At 47.1% G+C, this 20,121-nt stretch overlaps 1 protein-coding gene across 1 annotated transcript in view; it reads right to left on the bottom strand.

Annotated features, from left to right (window-relative positions):
- The window catches only part of FBXO17 (F-box protein 17), a 32,385-nt gene extending 17,468 nt beyond the window's left edge, over positions 1–14,917 (bottom strand). The window contains exon 1 of the mRNA XM_032172999.2: positions 14,590–14,917. The gene's annotated coding sequence lies outside the window, so the exon portion shown is untranslated. The remainder of the gene's footprint in view (positions 1–14,589) is intronic.
- Positions 14,918–20,121: the final 5,204 nt, after the last annotated feature.

Raw genomic sequence — 20,121 nt, 5'->3', positions numbered from 1 at the left:
TTCTTTTTCTTTTTTTTTGAGACGGAGTCTTCCTCTGTTGCCCAGGCTGGAGTGCAGTGGCCCGATCTTGGCCCACTGCAATCTCCGCCTCCTGGGTTCAAGCAATTGTCCTGCCTCTGCCTCCCGAGTAACTGTCATTACAGGTGCATGCCACCATGCCCGGCTAATTTTTGTATTTTTCTTTTTTAGTAGAGACAGGATTTCACCATGTTGGCCAGGCTGGTCTCGAACTCCTGACCTTGTGATCCACCCGCCTCAGCCTCCCAAAGTGCTGGGATTCATTAGGCTGTGCAATTTGTGCATTTTCTATAAAAGGTTTGCTAAAAATGGGCTGGGTACCATGGCTCATGCGTGTCATCCCAGCACTTTGGGAGGCTGAGGTGGGAGGATCACTTGAACCCAGGGGTTTGAGACCAGCCTACAAAAAAAAAAAAAACCAACCCATCTCTACAAAAAATAAACATTAAAAAATTAGCTGGACCTGGTGTTGTGTACTTGTAGTCCCAGATACTCGGGAGGCTGAGGTGAGAGGATTGCTTGTGGCCAGAAGTTCGTGGGTACAGTGAGCTATGATTGCACTACTGCATTCCAGCCTGGGTGACAGTGAGACTCTGTCTCCAAAAACAAAAAAACAAACCACCACCACTACCACCAAAACAGAACACATACCCAAAACCCTCAACGTTTGCTAAAAATGATGAAAACAAGAAAAACAGATATGGTAGTCCATGGAAAGGAACAAAAAAAGATGTCCAAAAACTTTCCTCAAAGCCATCAAACAAAAGATGTGACTACTTTAAAATAGAAGAATCTGTGAAAATGATTAAGAGTTAGCTTATAAGTATCTCCTCAGCAGATTCTCAAATTGTATAGTTTTTTTGAGGCCAGAGACCTTTTTATACTGACTGGAAAATTCTGCACAAAAAAATACCTCTGTGAATCATGACACCAGTTTGTTTTTGGTTTGTCCAGAGTATAATTTTGCCAGAGTATATTTATAATAAGCCATTCTTTTTTTTTTTATGGCTCTGGGGACTGGGATCAGCTATGCGGTCCTCACTTAGGGAACTCGTGCCTTTGCCGTCAGATGGTGGATGGGGCTGGGTCATCTGAGGCTTCTTCCATCCTAGTTTAGCAGCTGAAGTGAGGAGACCCGAACAGCTGGTGCTCCTTAGACATTTCTCTCTATTTTCACCTGGTCTGTCCAGCTACTTTCGGAAATAAACCAAATAGTATCTTTTTTTTTTTTTTTTTTTTTTTTTTTGAGACAGAGTCTCGCTCTGTCGCCCAGGCTGGAGTGCAGTGGCACGATCTCGGCTCACTGTAACCTCCGCCTCCCAGGTTCAAGGGATTGTCCTGCCTCAGCCTCCCGAGTAGCTGGGATTACAGGTGCGTGCCACCCACACCCGGCTAATTTTTGTATTTTTAGTGAAGACAGGGTTTCACCATATTGGCCAGGCTGGTCTTGAACTCCTGACCTCAGGTGAGCCACCCGCCTCGGCCTCCCAAAGTGCTGGGACTACAGGCATAAGCCACTGCACCCGGCCACTTTTTTTTTTTTTTTTGATATGGAGTCTTCCTCTGTCGCCCAGGCTGGAGTGCAATGGCATGATCTCGGCTCACTGCAACCTCTGCTTCCTGGGTTCAAGCAATTCTCCTGCGTCAGCCTCCCGAGTAGCTGGGATTACAGGTGTGCACCACCACGCCTGGCTAAGTTTTCTATCTTTAGTAGAGATGGGGGTTTCACCATGTTGGCCAGGCTGGTCTCGAACTCCTGACCTCAGGTGATCCACCCAACTCGGCCTCCCAAAGTGCTGGGATTACAGGCGTGAGCCACTGCGCCCGGCTGCTTTCTGTTACTATAAATTCAATTTTTCTTTTCTATAATTTCACGTAAATGGAATCATATAGTGTGTCGGCTATCAACCTACGACCTCATTGTTCTAAGCTGCGAAACTGGAGTTCGGTTCTAGCCCACCCAGGGACGCTGTTAAAAAAAAAAAAAAAAACAAAAAAAAAGCGCCGGGAACGGTGGCTCACGCCTGCACTCCCGCCTGGACAACAAGAGCGAAACTCCGTCCCAAAAAAAATAAATAAATAAAAATAAAAATAAAAATAAAAAAATAATAATTGGAGTTTGGCCCTTTAAATCTTCTTCCTTTGCTGACTGACATGATGCTAAATTTTTTTCAGTAGAGGGCGCTGGAGAGACGTTGTAGGAGGAAAGGGTTTGGCTTCCAGTTTCCAGACTTGGCTCCTGCAGTGCAGCTACTCCTGCAGCGAGCATGCTTCTCCAGCCTCTGACTCCTACATGCGTGCGGTTTCTTTAGTGTCAGGAAGTTTCTCTGGCACATGGCTCCTGAAATATGGCAGTCAGCAGCACCCACCTCAGCTGAGGCACTTCCCTGTCAGCTGCTTTCCCCCCCCATCTTACTGGATGCACTTCTGCCGCGTTCTACTGGTGCCGCACCATAGGGATGCCTTTGTCCTTCGGTGAGCCGTGGCCAACACTACTCCAGCAAGGTCGGGGGTTCAGCCTGGGGCTCCCATCTTTCTCGGGCTATCTTAGACTTAGGAGGAGTGGCTGCTCCTTGTATCTGCTATTTCTTTTCTTTCTTTCCTCCCTTCCTCCCTCCCTCCCTTCCTTCCTTCCTTTTCTTTCTTTTTGAGATGGACTCTCTCTGTCGCCCAGACTGGAGTGCAGTGGCACGATCTCGGCTCACCGCAACCTCTGCCTCCTGGGTTCAAGCTATTCTCCTGCCTCAGCCTCCTTGAGTAGCTGAGACTACAGACACATGCCACCACGCCCAGCTAATTTTTTGTAGTAGAGACGGGGTTTCACCATGTTGGCCAGGATGGTCTTGATCCCTTGACCTGGTGATCCACCTGCCTCGCCTCCCAAAGTGCTGGGATTACAGGTGTGAGCCATTGTGCCCAGTCTATTTCTACATTCGTTAGCATTCTCTTTATTTCTTAGTAACCAGTTCCTCTTACTCTAATCCCCTATTATAGTTAACAATTCTGTATATTAAACAATCGCTGTTGAAATTACTGTGTGGTTTGTCTCCTGGTTGGATCCCGACTGATACACACAGTATGTGTCTCCTTGTGAAGAAGGCATCTGGGCCAGGTGCAGTGGCTCATGCCTGTAATATTCCTTGAGTTGTAGGCATGGCTTAGGGTTATTTGTCCTCTCCTTTAGCATAATGTCTGTGTGATTCATTCATACTCTTTTTTTTTTTTTTTGAGGCAGGGTCTCACTCTGTTGCCCAGGCTGGAGGGCAGTGGTGCCATCATAGCTCACTGCTGCCATGACCTCCCAGGCTCAAGCAATCCTCCCATCTCAGCCTCCCAAGTAGCTGGGACCACAGGTGCACCCCACCATACCTAGCTAATTTTTAAATTTTTTTTTTTTTTTTTGAGATGGAGTCTCACTCTGTCGCCCAGGCTGGAGTGCAGCGGCGCAATCTCGGCTCACTGCAAGCTCCGCCTTCTGGGTTCACACCGTTCTCCTGCCTCAGCCTCTCCGAGTAGCTGGGACTACAGGCGCCCACCACCATGCCCGGCTAATTTTTTGTATTTTTTAGTAGAGACGGGGTTTCACTGTGGTCTCGATCTCCTGACCTCGTGATCCGCCCGTCTTGGCCTCCCAAAGTGCTGGGATTACAAGCGTGAACCACTGCGCCTGGCCAATTTTAAAATTTTTTTTTGAGACAGGGTCTTGCTATGTTGCCCAGGCTAGCCTTGAACTCTTGGGCTCAGCGATCTTCCCAGCTTGGCCTCCCAAATTGCTGGGATTACAGGCAAGAGCCACTGCGCCTGGCCCATCCACTTGTTGTGTATCAATCAGTAGTCTATTCCTTTTTATTGCTGGGTAATAGTCCACTAAACACATAATCTACAACCTGTTTATCCACTCAGTACGATGGACATTTGTGTTGTTTCCAGCTTAGGGATATTATGAATAAAGCTGCTATGAATATTCATGTACAAGTGTTTGTGTGGACATATGTTTTCATTGCTTTTTTTTTTTTTTTTGGAGACAGAGTCTCGCTCTGTTACCCAGGCTGGATTGCAGTGGTGCAATCTCGGCTCACTGCAACATCCACCTCCTGGTTTCAAGCAGTTCTCCTGCCTCAGCCTCCCAAGTAGCTGGGATTACAGGTGTGTGCCACCACGCCTGGTTAATTTTTGTATTTTTAGTAGATACAGGGTTTCACCATGTTCGCCAGGCTGGTCTTGAACACCTGACCTCAAGTGATCTGCCTGCCTCAGCTTCCCAAAGTGCTGGGATTACAAGAGTGAGCCATCGCATCCAGCCGTTTTCATTGCTCTTGAGTAGATACTTAGGAGTAGAATTTTTGAGTCACATGGCAGGTGTATATTTAACGTTACAAGAAAATGCCCAGCAGTTTTCCAGCATGATTGTGCCATCTGCATTCCCAAAAATTCTTTAGGTATTGCAGTTGCCAGCACCTGGAATTGGTATTGTCAATCTTTTTATAAAGTTTGCACAGAATGGTTTCCTTTTCATATCTTCAGGATACTGTCCTCTACCTGATTCTCCCTTATTAATTTTGTTTGTTTGAGATGGAGTCTCACTCTGTCACCCAGGCTGGAGTGCAGCGGCATGATCTCCGCTCACTGCAATCTCTGCCTCCCCGGTTCAAGCGATTCTCCTGCCTCAGCCTCCCAAGTAGCTGGGACTACAGGCACCCACCACCACACCTGGCTAATTTTTGTATTTTTATTTTTATTTTTTTCTGAGATGGAGTTTCGCTCTTGTTGCCCAGGCTGGAGTGCAATGGCATGATCTCAGCTGACTGCAACCTCCACCTCCTGGGTTCAAGTGATTCTCCAGCCTCAGCCTCCCGAGTAGCTGGGATTACAGGCACGAACCACCAAGCCAGGCTAATTTTTGTATTTTTAGTAGAGACAAGGTTTCGCCATGTTGGCCAGGCTGGTCTTGAACTCCTGACCTCAGGTGATCCACCTGCCTCAGCCTCCTAAAGTGCTGGGATTACAGGCATGAGCCACCGTTCCCGGCTAATTTTTGTATTTTTAGTAGAGATGGGGTTTCAGCATGTTGGCCAGGCTGGTCTTGAACTCCTGACCTCAGGCAATCTGCCCACCTCAGCCTCTCAAAGTGCTGGAATTACGGGCATGAGCTGTCGCTCCCAGCCTCAATATTCTTATTTATTTATTTATTTATTTTTTGGAGATGGAGTCTTACTGTGTCACCCAGGCAGGAGTGCAGTGGCGTGATCTTGGCTCACTGCAACCTCCACTTCTGGGTTCAAGCGATTCTCCTGTCTCAGCCTTCTGAGTAGCTGGGACTACAGGTGCGTGCTACCACGCCCAGCTAATTTTTGTATTTTTAGTTGAGCCGGGGTTTCACCATGTTGGTCAGGCTGGTCTCAAACTCCTGACCTCAGGTGATCCACCCACCTCGGCTTCCCAAAGTGCTGGGATTACAGGCATGAGCCACCTCGCCTGGCCAACATTCTCTTAAATTAAAAAAATTTTTTGTGTGTGTGTGTGGAGATGGGGTCTCACTATGTTGCCCAGGTTGGTCTCAAACTCTTGGCCTCAAATGATTCTCCCATCTCAGCCTCCTAAAGTGCTAGGATTACAGGCCTCAGCCACCGAGCCTGGCCTCAGCATTCTTAATTATTTCTGAACAAGTGGCCTTGCATTTTCATTTTGCAATGGGCCATGGAAATCATGTAGCTAGTCCTGGGAACACAGATTTGCAAAGATGTTCTAAACAAAGTAAGAACAGGATACTATAAAAGGAAGGATGTCTACAAGAAGAAAAATAAATCCAAAGAAATGGATTGAATGAGTTACTAACAGAAAAATGCCTCTTTCAAAATGGAAAAATTAAAGCTATGAGAAATTCTAGGAAAAACGTAAAACTCTATCTGTGTTACAGCTATTTGATAAAGTTCACAAAAAAGGAATACGTTTGACCTGGAGGCTAGGGGCATTCTCTTTACATTGGCTTTACTTATGGGTTTTCTTGAGAAAAAGACTCTTTTCAACAAATGGTGCTGGGACAACTGGAAATCTATATGCAAAAAGATGAATTTAGACCATTACCTCATACCAGAATCAACATGAAATTAATCATACATCTAAATTTAAGAGTTAAAACTATAAAACTTTGAGAAGAAAACAGGAGAAAATCTCATGATCTTGTGTTAAGCAGAGATTTTTTAGATCCAACACCAAAAACTATGATTCATAAAAGAAAAAATGGATAAATTAGACATTATCATAAGTTAAAACTTTTGTACTTGCACATTATAGATCTGACAAAGCACTTGTGTATAGAATATATAAAGAACTCATAAAACTCAATGAGATAAACCCAGTTAAAAAATGGACAAAAGGCTGGGCACAGTGGCTCACGCCTGTAATCCCAGCACTTTGGGAGACTGAGGCAGGTGGATCACTTGAGGTCAGGAGTTCAAGACCAGCCTGGCCAACATGGTGAAACCCTGTCTCTACTAAAAATATAAAAAATTAGCCTGTAATCCTAGCTACACAAGAGGCTGAGGCAGGAGAATCGCTTGAACCTGGGAGGAAGAGGTTGCAGTGAGCTGAGATCACGTCATTGCACTCCAGCCTGGGCAACAAGAGCGAAACTCTGTCTCAAAAAAAAAAATAAGAAAGAAAGACAAAAGATTTGAGTAGACATTTCACCAAAGAACATATACAAATGAGTAATGAGCACATGAAATGATGCTCCACTTCATTAGTCATTAGGAAAATGCATTTTTTTTTTTTTTTTTTTTTGAGATATGGTCTTCTCTGTTGCTCAGGCTGGAGTGCAGTGGCACGATCTCGGCTCACTGCAGCCTCAACCTCCTGGGCTCAAGTGATTCTCCCACCTCAGCCTCCCAAGTAGCTGGGACTGCAGATGCACCCACCACCACATTCAGCAAATTGTTGAATTTTCTATAGAGATGGGTCTTCCTATATTGCCCAGGCTGGTCTTGAACTCCTGGGATCAAAGGATCCTCCTTCTTTGACCTCTCAAAGTGCTGGGATTATGGGCATGAGCCACCATGCCCAGCTGGGAAATGCCAATTAAATTCACAATGAGACACCACTTCATACCCACTACCCTGGCTATTATTCAAACTGACGATGCTGACAGGTATAGTCGAGGATATGAAGAAACTGGAACCCTCAGACATCACTGGTGGGGATGTAAGATGTACAGCCAACCTGGAAAACCATTAGGCAGTTTCTTTAAAAGTTGAGGCCAGGCTCAGTGGCTCATACCTGTAATTCCAACACTTTGGGAGGCCTGAGGTCAGGAGTTCGAGACCAGCCTGGCCAACATGGTGAAACCCTGTCTCTACTAAAAACACAAAAATTAGCCAGGTATGGTGGTGGGCGCCTGTAATCCCAGATAGTCGGGAGGCTGAGGCAGGAGAATCACTTGAACCTGGGAGGTGGAGGTTGCAGTGAGCCAAGACTGTACCACTGCACTCTAGCCTGGGCAACAGAGCAAGACTCTGTCTCCAAAAAAAAAAAAGTTGAACATGGCTGGGTGCAGTGGCTCATGCCTGTAATCTCAGCATTTTGGGAGGCTGAGGTAGGAGGATCGCCTGAGTCCAGGAGTTCCAGGCTGCAGTGAGCTATGAATGCACCACCACCCTCCAGCTTGGGAGGCAGAATAAGACCCTATCTCTAAAAAAAAAAAAAAAAAAAAGGTAAAAAAAAGTTAAACATAAACTTACATGAGACCCAGCAATTCTACGACTAGATTATCTACCCAAGAGAAATGAAAACACACCTTCTACCTGCATGCAAACTCTCGTATGCTAATGTTCATAGCAGCATTATACATTTGGAAACACTCCAAATGTCTATTAGCTGATGAATGGATACATAAAATGTGCCATGTCCACAAAATAGAATATTGTTAAGCAATAAAAAGGAACATGCTATAGTATGAATAAACCCCAAAGCAATATGCTGCATGAAAGAGGCAGATGCAAAAGGCCACATATTATATGATGTGCTTCTATGAAATGACCAGAAAAGACAAATCTATTTGATCAGAAAGTAGATTAGTAGTTGCCTTGTGCGAGGCTGGGAACAGTGACTACAAATAGGCACAAGGGATATTTTGGGGGTGATGAACATGCTTTGTTACGGTGGCAATGGTTGCACAACTCTGTGAAGTCACTAAAAACCACAAAGTTGTCCACTTTAACAGGGCTGAATTTTTTGGTATGTAAATTACACCTCAAAAAAGCTGATTAAAAAAACATGGCAAACTTTGCAGTTAAAGCATGTAGGGCTTAAATACGGAAACAGAACAGACTGTAGATGTTTCCACCTTGACAGTGTAAAAGCAAATGTACAGCCGGGTGCGATGGCTCATGCTTGTAATCCCAGCACTTTGGGAGGCTGAGGTGGGATGATCGCTTGAGCCCACGAATTCAAGACAAGCCTGGGCAACATAGTGAGACCCCCGTCTCTACAAAAAAATTAGCAGGGCATGGTGGCGCGCGTGTGTAGTCCCAGTTATTTGAGAGCCTGAGGTGGGAGGATTGCTTGAGCCCAGAAGTTGAGGCTACAGTGAGCTGAGATCCCACCACTGCACTCCAGCCCAGGTGACAGAGTGAGACCCGATCGCCTGCCCTGCTAATTTTTTTTTTGAGACTGAATCTCACTCTATCACCCAGGCTGGAGTGCAGTGGCATGATCTTGATCACTGCAACCGCCGCCTTCTGGGTTCAAGTGATTCTTGTGCCTCAGACTCCCAAGTAGCTGGGATTATAGGCACCTGCCACCACGCTCTGCTAATTTTTGTATTTTCAGTAGAGACGGGGTTTCACCACGTTGGCCAGGCTGGTCTCAACCTTCTGAGCTCAAGTGATCCGCCTGCCTTGGCTTCCCGAAGTGCTGGGATTATAGGCCTGAGCCATTGTGCCTGGCCCATTGGACATTTTTTACTGAAGTAAAAATGAAAATGTGCCTGCCCCATGACCCAGCAACTCCACCCCAGAGCCAGAAAACACATACAAGAATATTCATGGTGGTATTGTTCCTAACAGCTTCAGATTGGAAAACCCAGATGCCCGTCCACTGTAGCACATACAAAGAAGACATTAATAAGATAAGATGGACTACTATATAGCACAATAATACAAATATTACAAATAAAATATTATAAATAATACAAATACAAAATAAGGAATAAGCCACAAGTACCCAGAACGTGAATGATTATCAAAAGCAAAAAAAAAAAAAAATTTTTTTTTTGAGATAGGGTCTCACTGTGTTGCCCAGGCTGGAGTGCGTGGCCGTGATCCTAGCTCACTGCAGCCTCCAATTCCTGGACTAAATCGATCCTCCTGCCTCAGCCTCCTCTGGACCTGGGACCACAGGCACACACCACCACACCTGGCTAATTTTTGTGTTTTTAGTAGAGATGGGGTTTCACCATGTTGGCCAGGCTGAGTCTTGAACTCCTGACCTCAAATGATCTGCCCACCTCAGCCTCCCAAAGTGCTGGGATTATAGGCATGAGCCACCACGGCTGGCCCTTTCTCTCTGTGTGTGAGGATGTCCCCTCTGCAAGACGGGAAATATGCAGGTCCACATCTGTCATCCACAATCTACATGTTCAAAAGCTCAGAAAACCAAAAGTTTTTCCCAGACCCATTCGGTGGCAGGAGCTGACTCGAGCTGTCACGAGGTTTTGTATAGTCTTTAGTTACTCCCCTGAGAATGAACGTGCATTTCACTGAAGGCCTATTAGTGTTTGATTACACAAATACTCCTCAGCCCTACTGGGGGACTTATGTAACATATCAAATGGGCTCCGTAAGACTTGCTTAATATTCAAAGTCTAGGCTGGGCATGGTGACTCACGCCTATAATCCCAGCACTTTGGGAGGTCAAGGCAGGCAGATCACTTGAGGTCAGGAGTTCGAGACCAGCCTGGTCAACATAGTGAAACCCATCTCTACTAAAATACAAAAATGAGCTGGGCGTGGTGGTGCGTGCCTATAATCATAGCTACTTGGGAGGCTGAGGCAGGAGAATGGCTTGAACCTGGGAGGTGGAGGTGGCAGTCAGCTGAGATCACAATACTGCACTCCAGCCTGGGTGACAAACGAAAGTCCATCTCAAAAAAAAAAAAAAAAATTCAAAGTCTAGATTCCCAAATGCATCTGGCCCCAAGAGTTTTGGATCAGAGATGATGGACCTCTAATAACCCCTGCCCCTCACGATTGTAGGGAAATTTCATGAGATCAGGGCCTGGCCCTCGACAAATGTTTGCTGCCACTGTGAGGAGTTACTATGATTAGCAGCAAACGCCCAGCTATGGGATTGGAAGAGTCCACGTGGGCACCTCCATATGCTGCCATCAGAGACTAGAAGAATGTGGGATAAGGACAGAAGTGCTTAGGAAAAAACAAGGCGAAACACAGCAGGACAAAAACTGAACCTCTGGCACGATCATTCGATGAATTTGCAAAAGGAAAAAGAAAATACCAAGTTCCAAATCTATCCCTAGAAAAATGAGAGGTGACTGGCTGCAGTGGCTCACGCTTGTAATCCCAGCACTTGGAGAGGCCAAGGCAGGAGGATGGCCTGAGCCCAAGAGTTTAAGACCAGCCTGGGTAACATAGTGAGGCCCCTGTCTCTACAAACAAAATTTAACAATTAGCCAGGCATGGTGGTGTGCACTTGTGGTCCCAGCTACTCGGGAGGCTGAGGTGGGAGGATCACTTGAGCCCAGGAAGTTGAGGCTGCAGTGAGCTGAGACTGTGCCACTGCACTCCAGCCTGGGTAAGAGTGAAACTCTGTCTCAATTAAAAAAAAAGGAAGAAGAAAAGAAAAAGAATGGGCCCAGCTGCAGCAGTTACGTTGACAGTGTTAGTCATAGGTGAACAGGCTATAATAGTTAAGGAAATGCCTTCACAAAATACTAACAGCTACTGTTAACTGAGCACTTACTTTGCTCTAGGCATGTGGGAATTGCTTTACAAAGTCTCACAGAAGCCTCAAACCACCCCATGAAGTAGGCACATGGGGAAACTAAGGCTTGGAGGATGACAGCAATGTGCCCAAGGTCACCCAGCAAAGAAGCAACAGAGCCATGTCAAAAGACAAAATTACAACAAATTTAGTTATAAATCTAATGGGCTTTTATTCAAGATTCCTGAATGGGGCAGCCTCCATTCTACAAAACAGATTGAGACCCCCACTGAGTAGTAAGAGAATGGTGGGTTTTATAAGGTGGGACCAAGGGAAAAGAATAATAGAAAAAAACAAACAAACAAAAGAACTAGGCCGGGCGCAGTGGCTCACTCATGCCTGTTATCCCCAGCACTTTGGGAGGCCAAGGCAGGTGGATCACCTGAGGTCAGGAGTTCGAGACCAGCCTGGCCAACATGGTGAAACCCCATCTCTACTAAAAATACAAAAATTAGTTGGGTGTGGTGGCGCACACCTGTAATCCGAGCTACTCAGGAGGCTGAGGCAGGAGAATTGCTTGAACCCAGGAGGTCAAGGCTGCAGCGAGCTGTGAATGTGCCACTGCACTGCAGCCTGGGTGACACAGTGAGACCCCATCTCAAAGAAAAAAAAAAAAAACTGCTGGGATTTGAATCCTGGTATATAGGACTCCATAGTTTGTGCTACTGTATACATGTCTTCTGTCTCTTTGTTTCAAAATAATCTTACTTTATTTTCTCCCAATTTTTACTATGAAATTTCATTCTATAGACAAGTTGAAAGAGTAATCAAATGAACATCGCTACATGCTCCACATTTTGCCATATTTGCGCTCTTTCTCTTTTCGTTTTGGACAGATTTTTGCTCTTGTCACCCAGGCTGGTGTGCAATGGCGCAATCTCAGCTCACTGCAACCTCCACCTCCTGGGTTCAAGCGATTCTCCTGCCTCAGCCTCCCGAATAGCTGGGATTACAGGTACCCGCCATCATGCCCTGCTAAATTTTTATTTTTGTTGAGACAGGGTTTCAACATGTTGGCCAGGCTGGTCTCGAACTCCTCGGCCTCCCAAAGTGCTGGGATTACAGGCGTAAGTCACCGCGCCTGGCGGCCATGATGAACTACTCTTCAGTACTTCCTAATGAATCTCCTAAGATTAAGGGCAACCTGGCCGGGCGTGGTGGCTCACACTTGTAATTCCAGCACTTTGGGAGGCCAACGCAGGTGGATCACGAGGTCAGGATTTCGAGACCGGGCTGACCAACATGGTGAAACCCCGTCTCTACTAAAAATACAAAAAAATTAGCCAGGCGTGGTGGCACATGCCTGTAATCCCAGCTACTAGGGAGGCTGAGGCAGGAGAATCGCTTGAACCCAGGAGTGGAGGTTGCAGTGAGCCGAGATTGTGCCACTGCACTCCAGCCTGGGTGACAGAGCGAGATTCCGTCTCAAAAATCCATTCTGCCGTCAATACCCACTCCGTGAACCATTTCCCCTACTGTCTCTAGCAGGTCTTCTGTGGCTGTTTCCTCCTAACAAGATCCCCATGGGGGTTCAAATACCAGTGGGCGTGGCAGGTCTCACTCATCTCTTTTAATCTAAAACATTTCGTTTTCCATTTTTCTAAAAGAGATTATATTACTTTTATTATAGAAAAAATTAAGGCAAACTTTTCTATTTGATTTGTAAGCCATATGCAGAACTTGATCAGAATTGAAGAAATTAATATTTACATAAATACAAAAATGTTATTTTAAAAGTATATCTTTTTGTTTGGGCGCCGGTGGCTCACACCTGTAATCCCAGGAGTTTTGATGGCCAAGATGAGCAGATGGCTTGAGCCCAGGAGTTCGAGACCAGCCTGGGTAACACGGCAAAACCCCGTATCCACAAAAAATACAAAAATTAGTGGGGTTTGGGGGGGGGGCATGCGCCTATAGCCCTAGTTACTCAAGAGGCTGAGGTGGGAGGATCTCTTGAGCCCAGGAGGTCGAGGCTGCAGTGAGCCATGATTATGACACTGTACTCCAGCCTGGGCAACACAGTTTTGATTTGATTTGATTTGATTGAGACGGGGTCTCAAATATATATAGATCTATATATATATATATTTTTTTGAGACAGAGTCTCGCTCCTGTCACCCAGGCTGGAGTGCAATGGCGCAATCTTGGCTCACTGCACCCTCCACCTCCAGGGTTCAAACGATTCTCCTTCCTCAGCCTCCTGAGTAGCTGGGATTACAGGCGCATACCACCACACCCGGCTAATTTTTGTACTTTTAGTAGAGACGGGGTTTCATGTTGGCCAGGCTGGTCTTGAACTCCTGACCTCAGGTGATCCGCCCGCCTCGGCCTCCCAAAGTGCTGGGATTACAAGCGTGAGCCATCGCGCACGCCTGGCCTAAAAATATATTTTTTAAAAAGAAGCTCCTTAGCCAAGTCTTACAAAAAGAGAGTCAACAGATACTAGGTATATTTAATGGAACAATAAATACAAGTTAAAAACATTATTTTATATTAGAAAAGTAGCCAATAGAGAAGCCGAAAGTAATGTCCTGACTATACAGGGAGGTGACTATATAGGGAGGAGGAAAACCACGGAGATGATCAAAGTTGTCTCCTATTTTTAGCAAGGGATCCATGGACGCGTTGTCTAAAAGTTGATGAAATAAGAAATAAAAATCCAAAAATCTGCTGTAAAGATTTGGAAATAGATACCAGAGGAATAAAAAGTGCAAAAAGTTAAAAACGAGGCACCAGCGATCACGAGTTACTTCTTGCCATTTTTGAAAAGTAATGTAGTTACAAAAAAATGTATTTGGCCGACGGGGGTTGGGGGCGGTGGTGAGCGAGAGGTTGTTTAAAGGCGTGTTGTTTTTCATGCAAAGCTCTGTCCTGTCCTACGTGTCTGTGTCGTGTATTACTGGAACATTTTTAAACAAGTATTATTTACTTTACAACTAGACTCTCATAATATTTGTCTTTCAAAATATGGAGTAAATAGACGCTGTCTAAAGTTGAAGAGGCAGTATACAGAGCTTTAGAACATATCACTGAACATTGCAAAAGTAACTTGGCAGAACAAAATTTAAATTGAGAGTTGGGGCCATAGCAAAACACATAATGTGCTCAAGTTGCTAAATCAAGAAACCGCCCTCCAAGGCTTCTGATTCACAGATTCTGCGAAGGGACTAACGGCCAGAAGACAGAAAATCCAGCAACGGTAAAAAGCGGCCTGGCCTTCCCCGGGCTGTTGCGCCCACGTGTTGGTTTGCAGCGTTTGGCAGGGGTTTTGGATGGTGGCCTCCGCGGACGAGCGCAGGGGTGGAGAGGCCTGGGCGTTCGAACACCCACGTTCAAAGCAAAGCCCTTCCAGATTTAGGGCTTTCTAACGTGCATTTGTATAACTTTGGGTTTAAAGGAGCCTCAGGCCGAGGGAGGGCCCGGGGAAGGGACGCTGCGGGTTATGGGACTCCCAGGGACCCGCCCCTCCGGGCAGGGCCTGGCGCGGGAATCCTTCCCGGGGCGCCCCAGCTGTGGGCGAGAACGGGACTGACGCTTGGGTCCCGACCTGGGTCCCCTACCTGTCCCGGCGCTCACCTGGCGGGCTGCTCGGAGGCGGCAGCTGCGGGCTAAACTTCCCTTTCCCACTTTGCTCTGGGAGGCAGTCGGGGGGCTCCCCGTGATCGGCGTGGCCCAGGGAGCCCCGGCACCGGCGGTCTGGGCGGTCGGTCCTCTCCCGGGGCGTGGCGGCTGCAGCCCGGCGCCGGGGGCGGCGACTCTGAGATCCAGTGGGCGGGGGCGGCAGGCCGCCCCTCCTCCGGCTGCGGGGCCCAGCGGGAGCGAGGGCGGGCGGGGGAGCTGGGAGGGCTGCGTGCGGCGAGGCGGCAGCCCAGCTGCCGCGAGGCCGGCGGGGAGCGGGGCCAGCCCCGCGCCCCTAGGATCCGGGGCCCGCCCCGGGAGAGCCACCTCCTCTGGGTGGGCGAGTTCCACATCCCCAAGACGCCCTCGCGGGGGACTGGTCCTAGCTCCCCACCCCCACCCAAATTCCGTTTCCTTCTGGTTCTGGCCTCCTGCTTGCGGCCGTCTCCACCCCTCACATCTATGGTATCCTGCACGGGTCCACGGTTGGTAAACCGCTTAGCTGTGATCCCGACCCCGGGCCTGATTCGAAACACTTGGATCAAAGTCCCTGGCCACAGGGATTTTCTTGTATTTACGTTGCTTCCCTGGGCCAGATTCTCAGAAGCCCGGGCCTGATGTTAAATTAAATCCCTTCACCACACGCACTCTCTGTGGCAATGACAAACCTGTACCCTCCCACCTTAGGACTCCCCTGTCCTCCCCATCCCCCCAGCTATAGACAACTGAATTAATCCGGAGGTTCAGTATCGGTCAGGCTGGGGCCACGACCCATTTTCTCCCTTTACCTCTGCCCTTGGGTCTTTGCAGTCCCTTCTGATGGCCCTAGATTGCACCAGGGACCTCACTGATCTCAGACACCCCAGAGCTAGTTTTCTGGAAGCCAGGCCTCCCCAACGCTGGTAAATCATTCTCCAGGCCCACTGGCTCGTATCTGCCACTGTGCTAAATGCTTTGTATGCATGACCTCCTCATGGACGCCTCTCCTGAGAAACTGAAGTCCAGAGATACCTGGTCTGTTGCACGTAGTCCAAGTCGCTAGCTTTGAGGGGTCACACAGCCAGAGAGCCTGGATTCCCCAAGGCCCCTTCCCCTAGAAACCTCAGCCAGGCCCCACAGCGCCATCGTGAGGACGGCGTGAGATTGCGTGTGCAGCGCGGAGCACAGTGCTGGACTCAGAGCCAACGCTAATTTGACTACTATTACATTATTTGTACCAATCGCCTTTGAAAGCATTTTCTGCTGTGGGTTGTAAAATTACTGTATTATTGGTAGAGTTTTTAGCACAGATCCACACGCAATTCCTTATGTGAAAGGCGTAGGCCTAGGTTTGTTTCGCATTCCGGATTTTGGGGGGTTTATTTATTTTATTTTATTTTATTTTATTTTTTTGAGACAGAGTCTCGCTCTGTTGCCCAGGCTGGAGTGCAGTGACGTGATCTCGGCTCGCTGCAATCTTCGCCTCTCGGGTTCAAGCAATTCTCCTGCCTCAGCCTCCTGAATAGCTGGAATTACAGGTGCCCGGCACCACGTCCAGCTAATTTTTGTATTTTTTAGAAGAGATGGGGTTTCACCAGGTTGGCCAGGCTGGTCTCGAACTCCTGACCTCATGTGATCCACCCGCCTCGGCCTCCCAAATTGCTGGGATTACAGGCGTGAGCCACCACTCCCGGTCTTATTTTGTTTATTTTTTATTTATCTAGTTTTTTTGAGACCAGGTCTCGCTCTGTCACCCAGGCTGGAGTGCAGTGGCTCGAACATAGCTCACTGCAACTTTGAATTCCTGGGCTCAAGGGATCGTCCTGCCTCAGCCTCCCGAGTAGCTGGGATTACAGGCGTGAGCCAGGCCTGGATTTTAAAATACAGTTCAGATAACCATACAGTGTTCTGCAATATCCCCCGGGGGTGGGGGCAGTACTCCAAAGTGCATGATATTTCTGCTTCAAAGTCTGTGTGGAGGCCGGGCACGGTGGCTCACGCCTGTAATCCTAGCACTTTGGGAGGCCAAGGCGGGTGAATCACTCGAGGTGAGGAGTTCGAGACCAGCCTGGCCAACATGGTGAAACACTGTCTCTAATAAAGATATAAAAATTAGTGGGGTATGTGGTGCACACCAGTAGTCCCAGCTACTTGGGAGGCTGAGGCAGAAGAATTGCTTGAACCCAGGAGCCAGAGGTTGTGGTGAGCTGAGATCTCGTGTCACTGCACTCCAGCCTGGGCGACAGAGGGACTCTGTCTCAAAAAAAAAAAAAAAAAAAAAAAAGTTTGTGTGGAGAGAAATACACACTTAGTGAAGAGAGGGTATAAGCCTAATGTGAGTGCAGGCAGGTCTCACTATTTGAAGAGCTGGGGGCCTAATTTATGAAGAAACTATAGGTTTTCAGATAAGAGATTTTAGCCCTGGCACTGGGATGATTTTTAAAATTAATACTGTTATTCAGTGACTGCTGTGAGCCAGATGCAGTCTACATACTTTTACAGGCACTAAACAATTTACTTCTACACATAATATCTGTTTATTACAGATAAATTAGAAGAAACACGGGGGGTCCCAAGTTAAATAATTTGGATCATCAAAGGATGCTAAAGCATTGGTAAGAGGTTGTTGGGGAGTAGTCCAAAATTATCACCCAACAGATGCCTTATTCATTACAAAGGGGAAAAAATGTACCTATGCAGTGGGGTGGGGGAACTCTGGAAGGCACCTTCTTAACCAAGTGATGGAACAGTATCCCAATAATGGGACATTGTGATGTCAGTGTCTCTTGATGTGACACAAAATTGCCTACATAAATTTTGTTTTTTTTTGAGACAGAGTATCTCTCTGACACCCAGGCTAGAGTGCAGTACTGTAATCACAGCTCACTGAAGCCTCGACCTCCCAGGCTCAAGTGATCCTCCTACCTCAGCCTCCCTAGTAGCTGGAACTACAGGTGTGCACCACCCTGTCTGGCTAGTTTTTGTATTTTTCTGTAGAGATGGGGTTTCACCAAGCTGCCTAGGTTCTATATGCAATTCTTATTTTTAAAAAGCGTTAGGCCTAATTTTTTTTTTTTTTTAAGATGGAGTCTTGCTCTGTAGCCTAGGCTGGAGTGCAGTGGCACGATCTCGGCTCACTGCAACCTCCACCTCCTAGGTTCAAGGGATTCTCCTGCCTCAGCCTCTTAAGTGGCTGAGATTACAGGTGCACACCACCATGCCTGGCTAATTTTTTTGTATTTTTAGTAGAGATGGGGTTTAGCCATGTTGGTTTGGCTGGTCTCAAACTCCTGACCTTGGGTGATCCACCTGTCTCAGCCTCCCAAAGTGCTGGGATTACAGGTGTGAGCCACCTCGCCTGGCCTGACCTAAACTTTGAACGTAAATTTAATAATGAGGTAATAGGCAGGGCCTGCTGACTCATGCTTGTCATCCCAGCCCTTTGGGAGGCTGAAGTGGGAGGATCACTTGAGCCCAGGAGCTCGAGACCAGCCTGGGTCACATAGTGAGTCCCTATTTCTAAAAAAAAAACAAAAAAACAAAAAAAACTAGCCAGGTGTGGTGGTACACACCTATAGTCCCAGCTATTAATACTTGTGAGGCTGACATGGGAGAATTGCTTGAGCCCAGGAGGTCGAGGTTACACTGAGCTATGATTGCACCACTGCACTCCAGCCTGGGCAACAGAGCAAGACCCTGTCTCAAAAACAAAAACAAAAACAAACGAACAAAAAAAGGGAAATCATCATGCATTGAGAATGGGGGACATCCCCAAGATAATTGGCCAGGACTCTGCAGAAAGTCAGTGTATGAATAATCACAAAAGAGACCAAAGAGATCTTCACAACCAAGTATAGTAGTTGCACCTTGATTGGGTCCTGAATTAGCTGTTGACTTTGGGTTCCATTGGTTGGTGCTGATTTTTCTCTTCCTATTTGGTCAGGCTTGCTTGCCTCTTGACTTTCCCAACAAGGGACAAGGCTGATGTTTGTAGGTGATGGGGGTGCGCTTCTTATTCTAAATATCAGACAGTTTTCCCGCCAGCTTGGGCTTGCGTTAGAGCATGAATGGAGCTTTGCATCTCGGGTGGGGCAGAGGGGCTTGCTGACAGGCTGGTCTCACTAGTGGGCAGAGAAGGGTCCAAAAGCCCCACTTCCAGCTGCCCCTCCCGTCTGCCCCAAGTGCCAGGGTAGGGCTGGCCGCTTTTTTTTTTTTTTCCATTTCAGATGCCAGCATCTACCATAGTTACCACCTCAGGCTGTCAGAGTTGGAGCTCTTTAGGGAACCACCCTTCAGTTCTTGTTTTTCCTACACATGAATGTTGGGTGGCCTGTTCTCTGGGGAGGAGGGTGAGAAGAGGGCACAGGAGGCACAGACAGACAGACAGACAGACAGACTCTCATCTGGGCCCATCTTCTCTGCGTTTTTTTTTTTGAGACAGGGTCTCGCTCTGCCACCCAGGCTGGAGTGCAGTGGTGTGATCTCGGCTCACTGCAGCCTTGACCTCCCCAGTTCAAGCAATTTTCCTGCCTCGGCCACCTGAGTAGCTGGGACCACAGCACTCGGTCCCAGTATTTTTTGTAGAGATGGGGTTTTGCCGTGTTGCCCAGGCTGGTCTCGAACTTCTGGGCCCAAGAGATCCTTCTGCTTCAACCTCCCAAAGTGCTGGGATTATAGGTATGTGCCATCACGCCTGGCCATTTAATAAATTTTGAGGCTCTTTCCATATCACTACATAGGGAGCTTCCTTATTTTATTTTAATTAATTCATTTTATTATTTATTATTATTAATTATTATTATTTTGAGACAGAGTCTCGCTCTGTTGCCCAGGCTGGAGTGCAGTGGCTAGATCTTGGCTCACTGCAAGCTCCACCTCCCGGGCTCAAGCAATTCTTGTGCCTCAGCCTCCCGAGTAGCTGGGATTACAGGAACGTGCCACCACGCCTGGCTAATTTTTGTTCTTTTAGTAGAGAGGGGGTTTGGCCATGTTGGCCAGGCTGGTCTCAAACTCCTGACCTCAGGTGATCTGCCTGTCTTGGCCTCCCTAACTACTGGGATTACAAGCGTGAGCCACCGCGCCTGGCCATAAGTAGCCATTTCTTCATGCTGCTCAATTCTCTGACATCCAGGGGATTGCGTACGTAGGGACAAGAATACTAACTAATCTTTGTTCTTTGATAAAATCATTAAACATTTGTTCCCCTAAATCTTCCTCCAAACCAGATTTCCCTAATCATTTCAACATTCCTTCCAAAGGCCGTCGCTTAAAGCCTTCACAAATCTAATGTCAGATGTTTGCGATTATTGTAAATACCTTAACAAATAGACAAAGCAATTGTGTGTTATTATAATGATTACAAAGCTAATGCATACTTGTGCTGACACGTGTCACCAGTGCTGATACCCGTGGATTTGAGCTTGTTTCTTTATTATTGTTATTATTACAAAAAGTGGAATTGTTTATTTTTCATTTATTTATTTATTTTTGAGACAGCATCTGGCTCTGTTA

Source organism: Hylobates moloch, unplaced genomic scaffold, assembly GCF_009828535.3.
Source record: "Hylobates moloch isolate HMO894 unplaced genomic scaffold, HMol_V3 SCAFFOLD_13, whole genome shotgun sequence".
Taxonomy (NCBI): domain Eukaryota; kingdom Metazoa; phylum Chordata; class Mammalia; order Primates; family Hylobatidae; genus Hylobates; species Hylobates moloch.
This window is presented reverse-complemented; position numbering and strand designations above follow the sequence as displayed.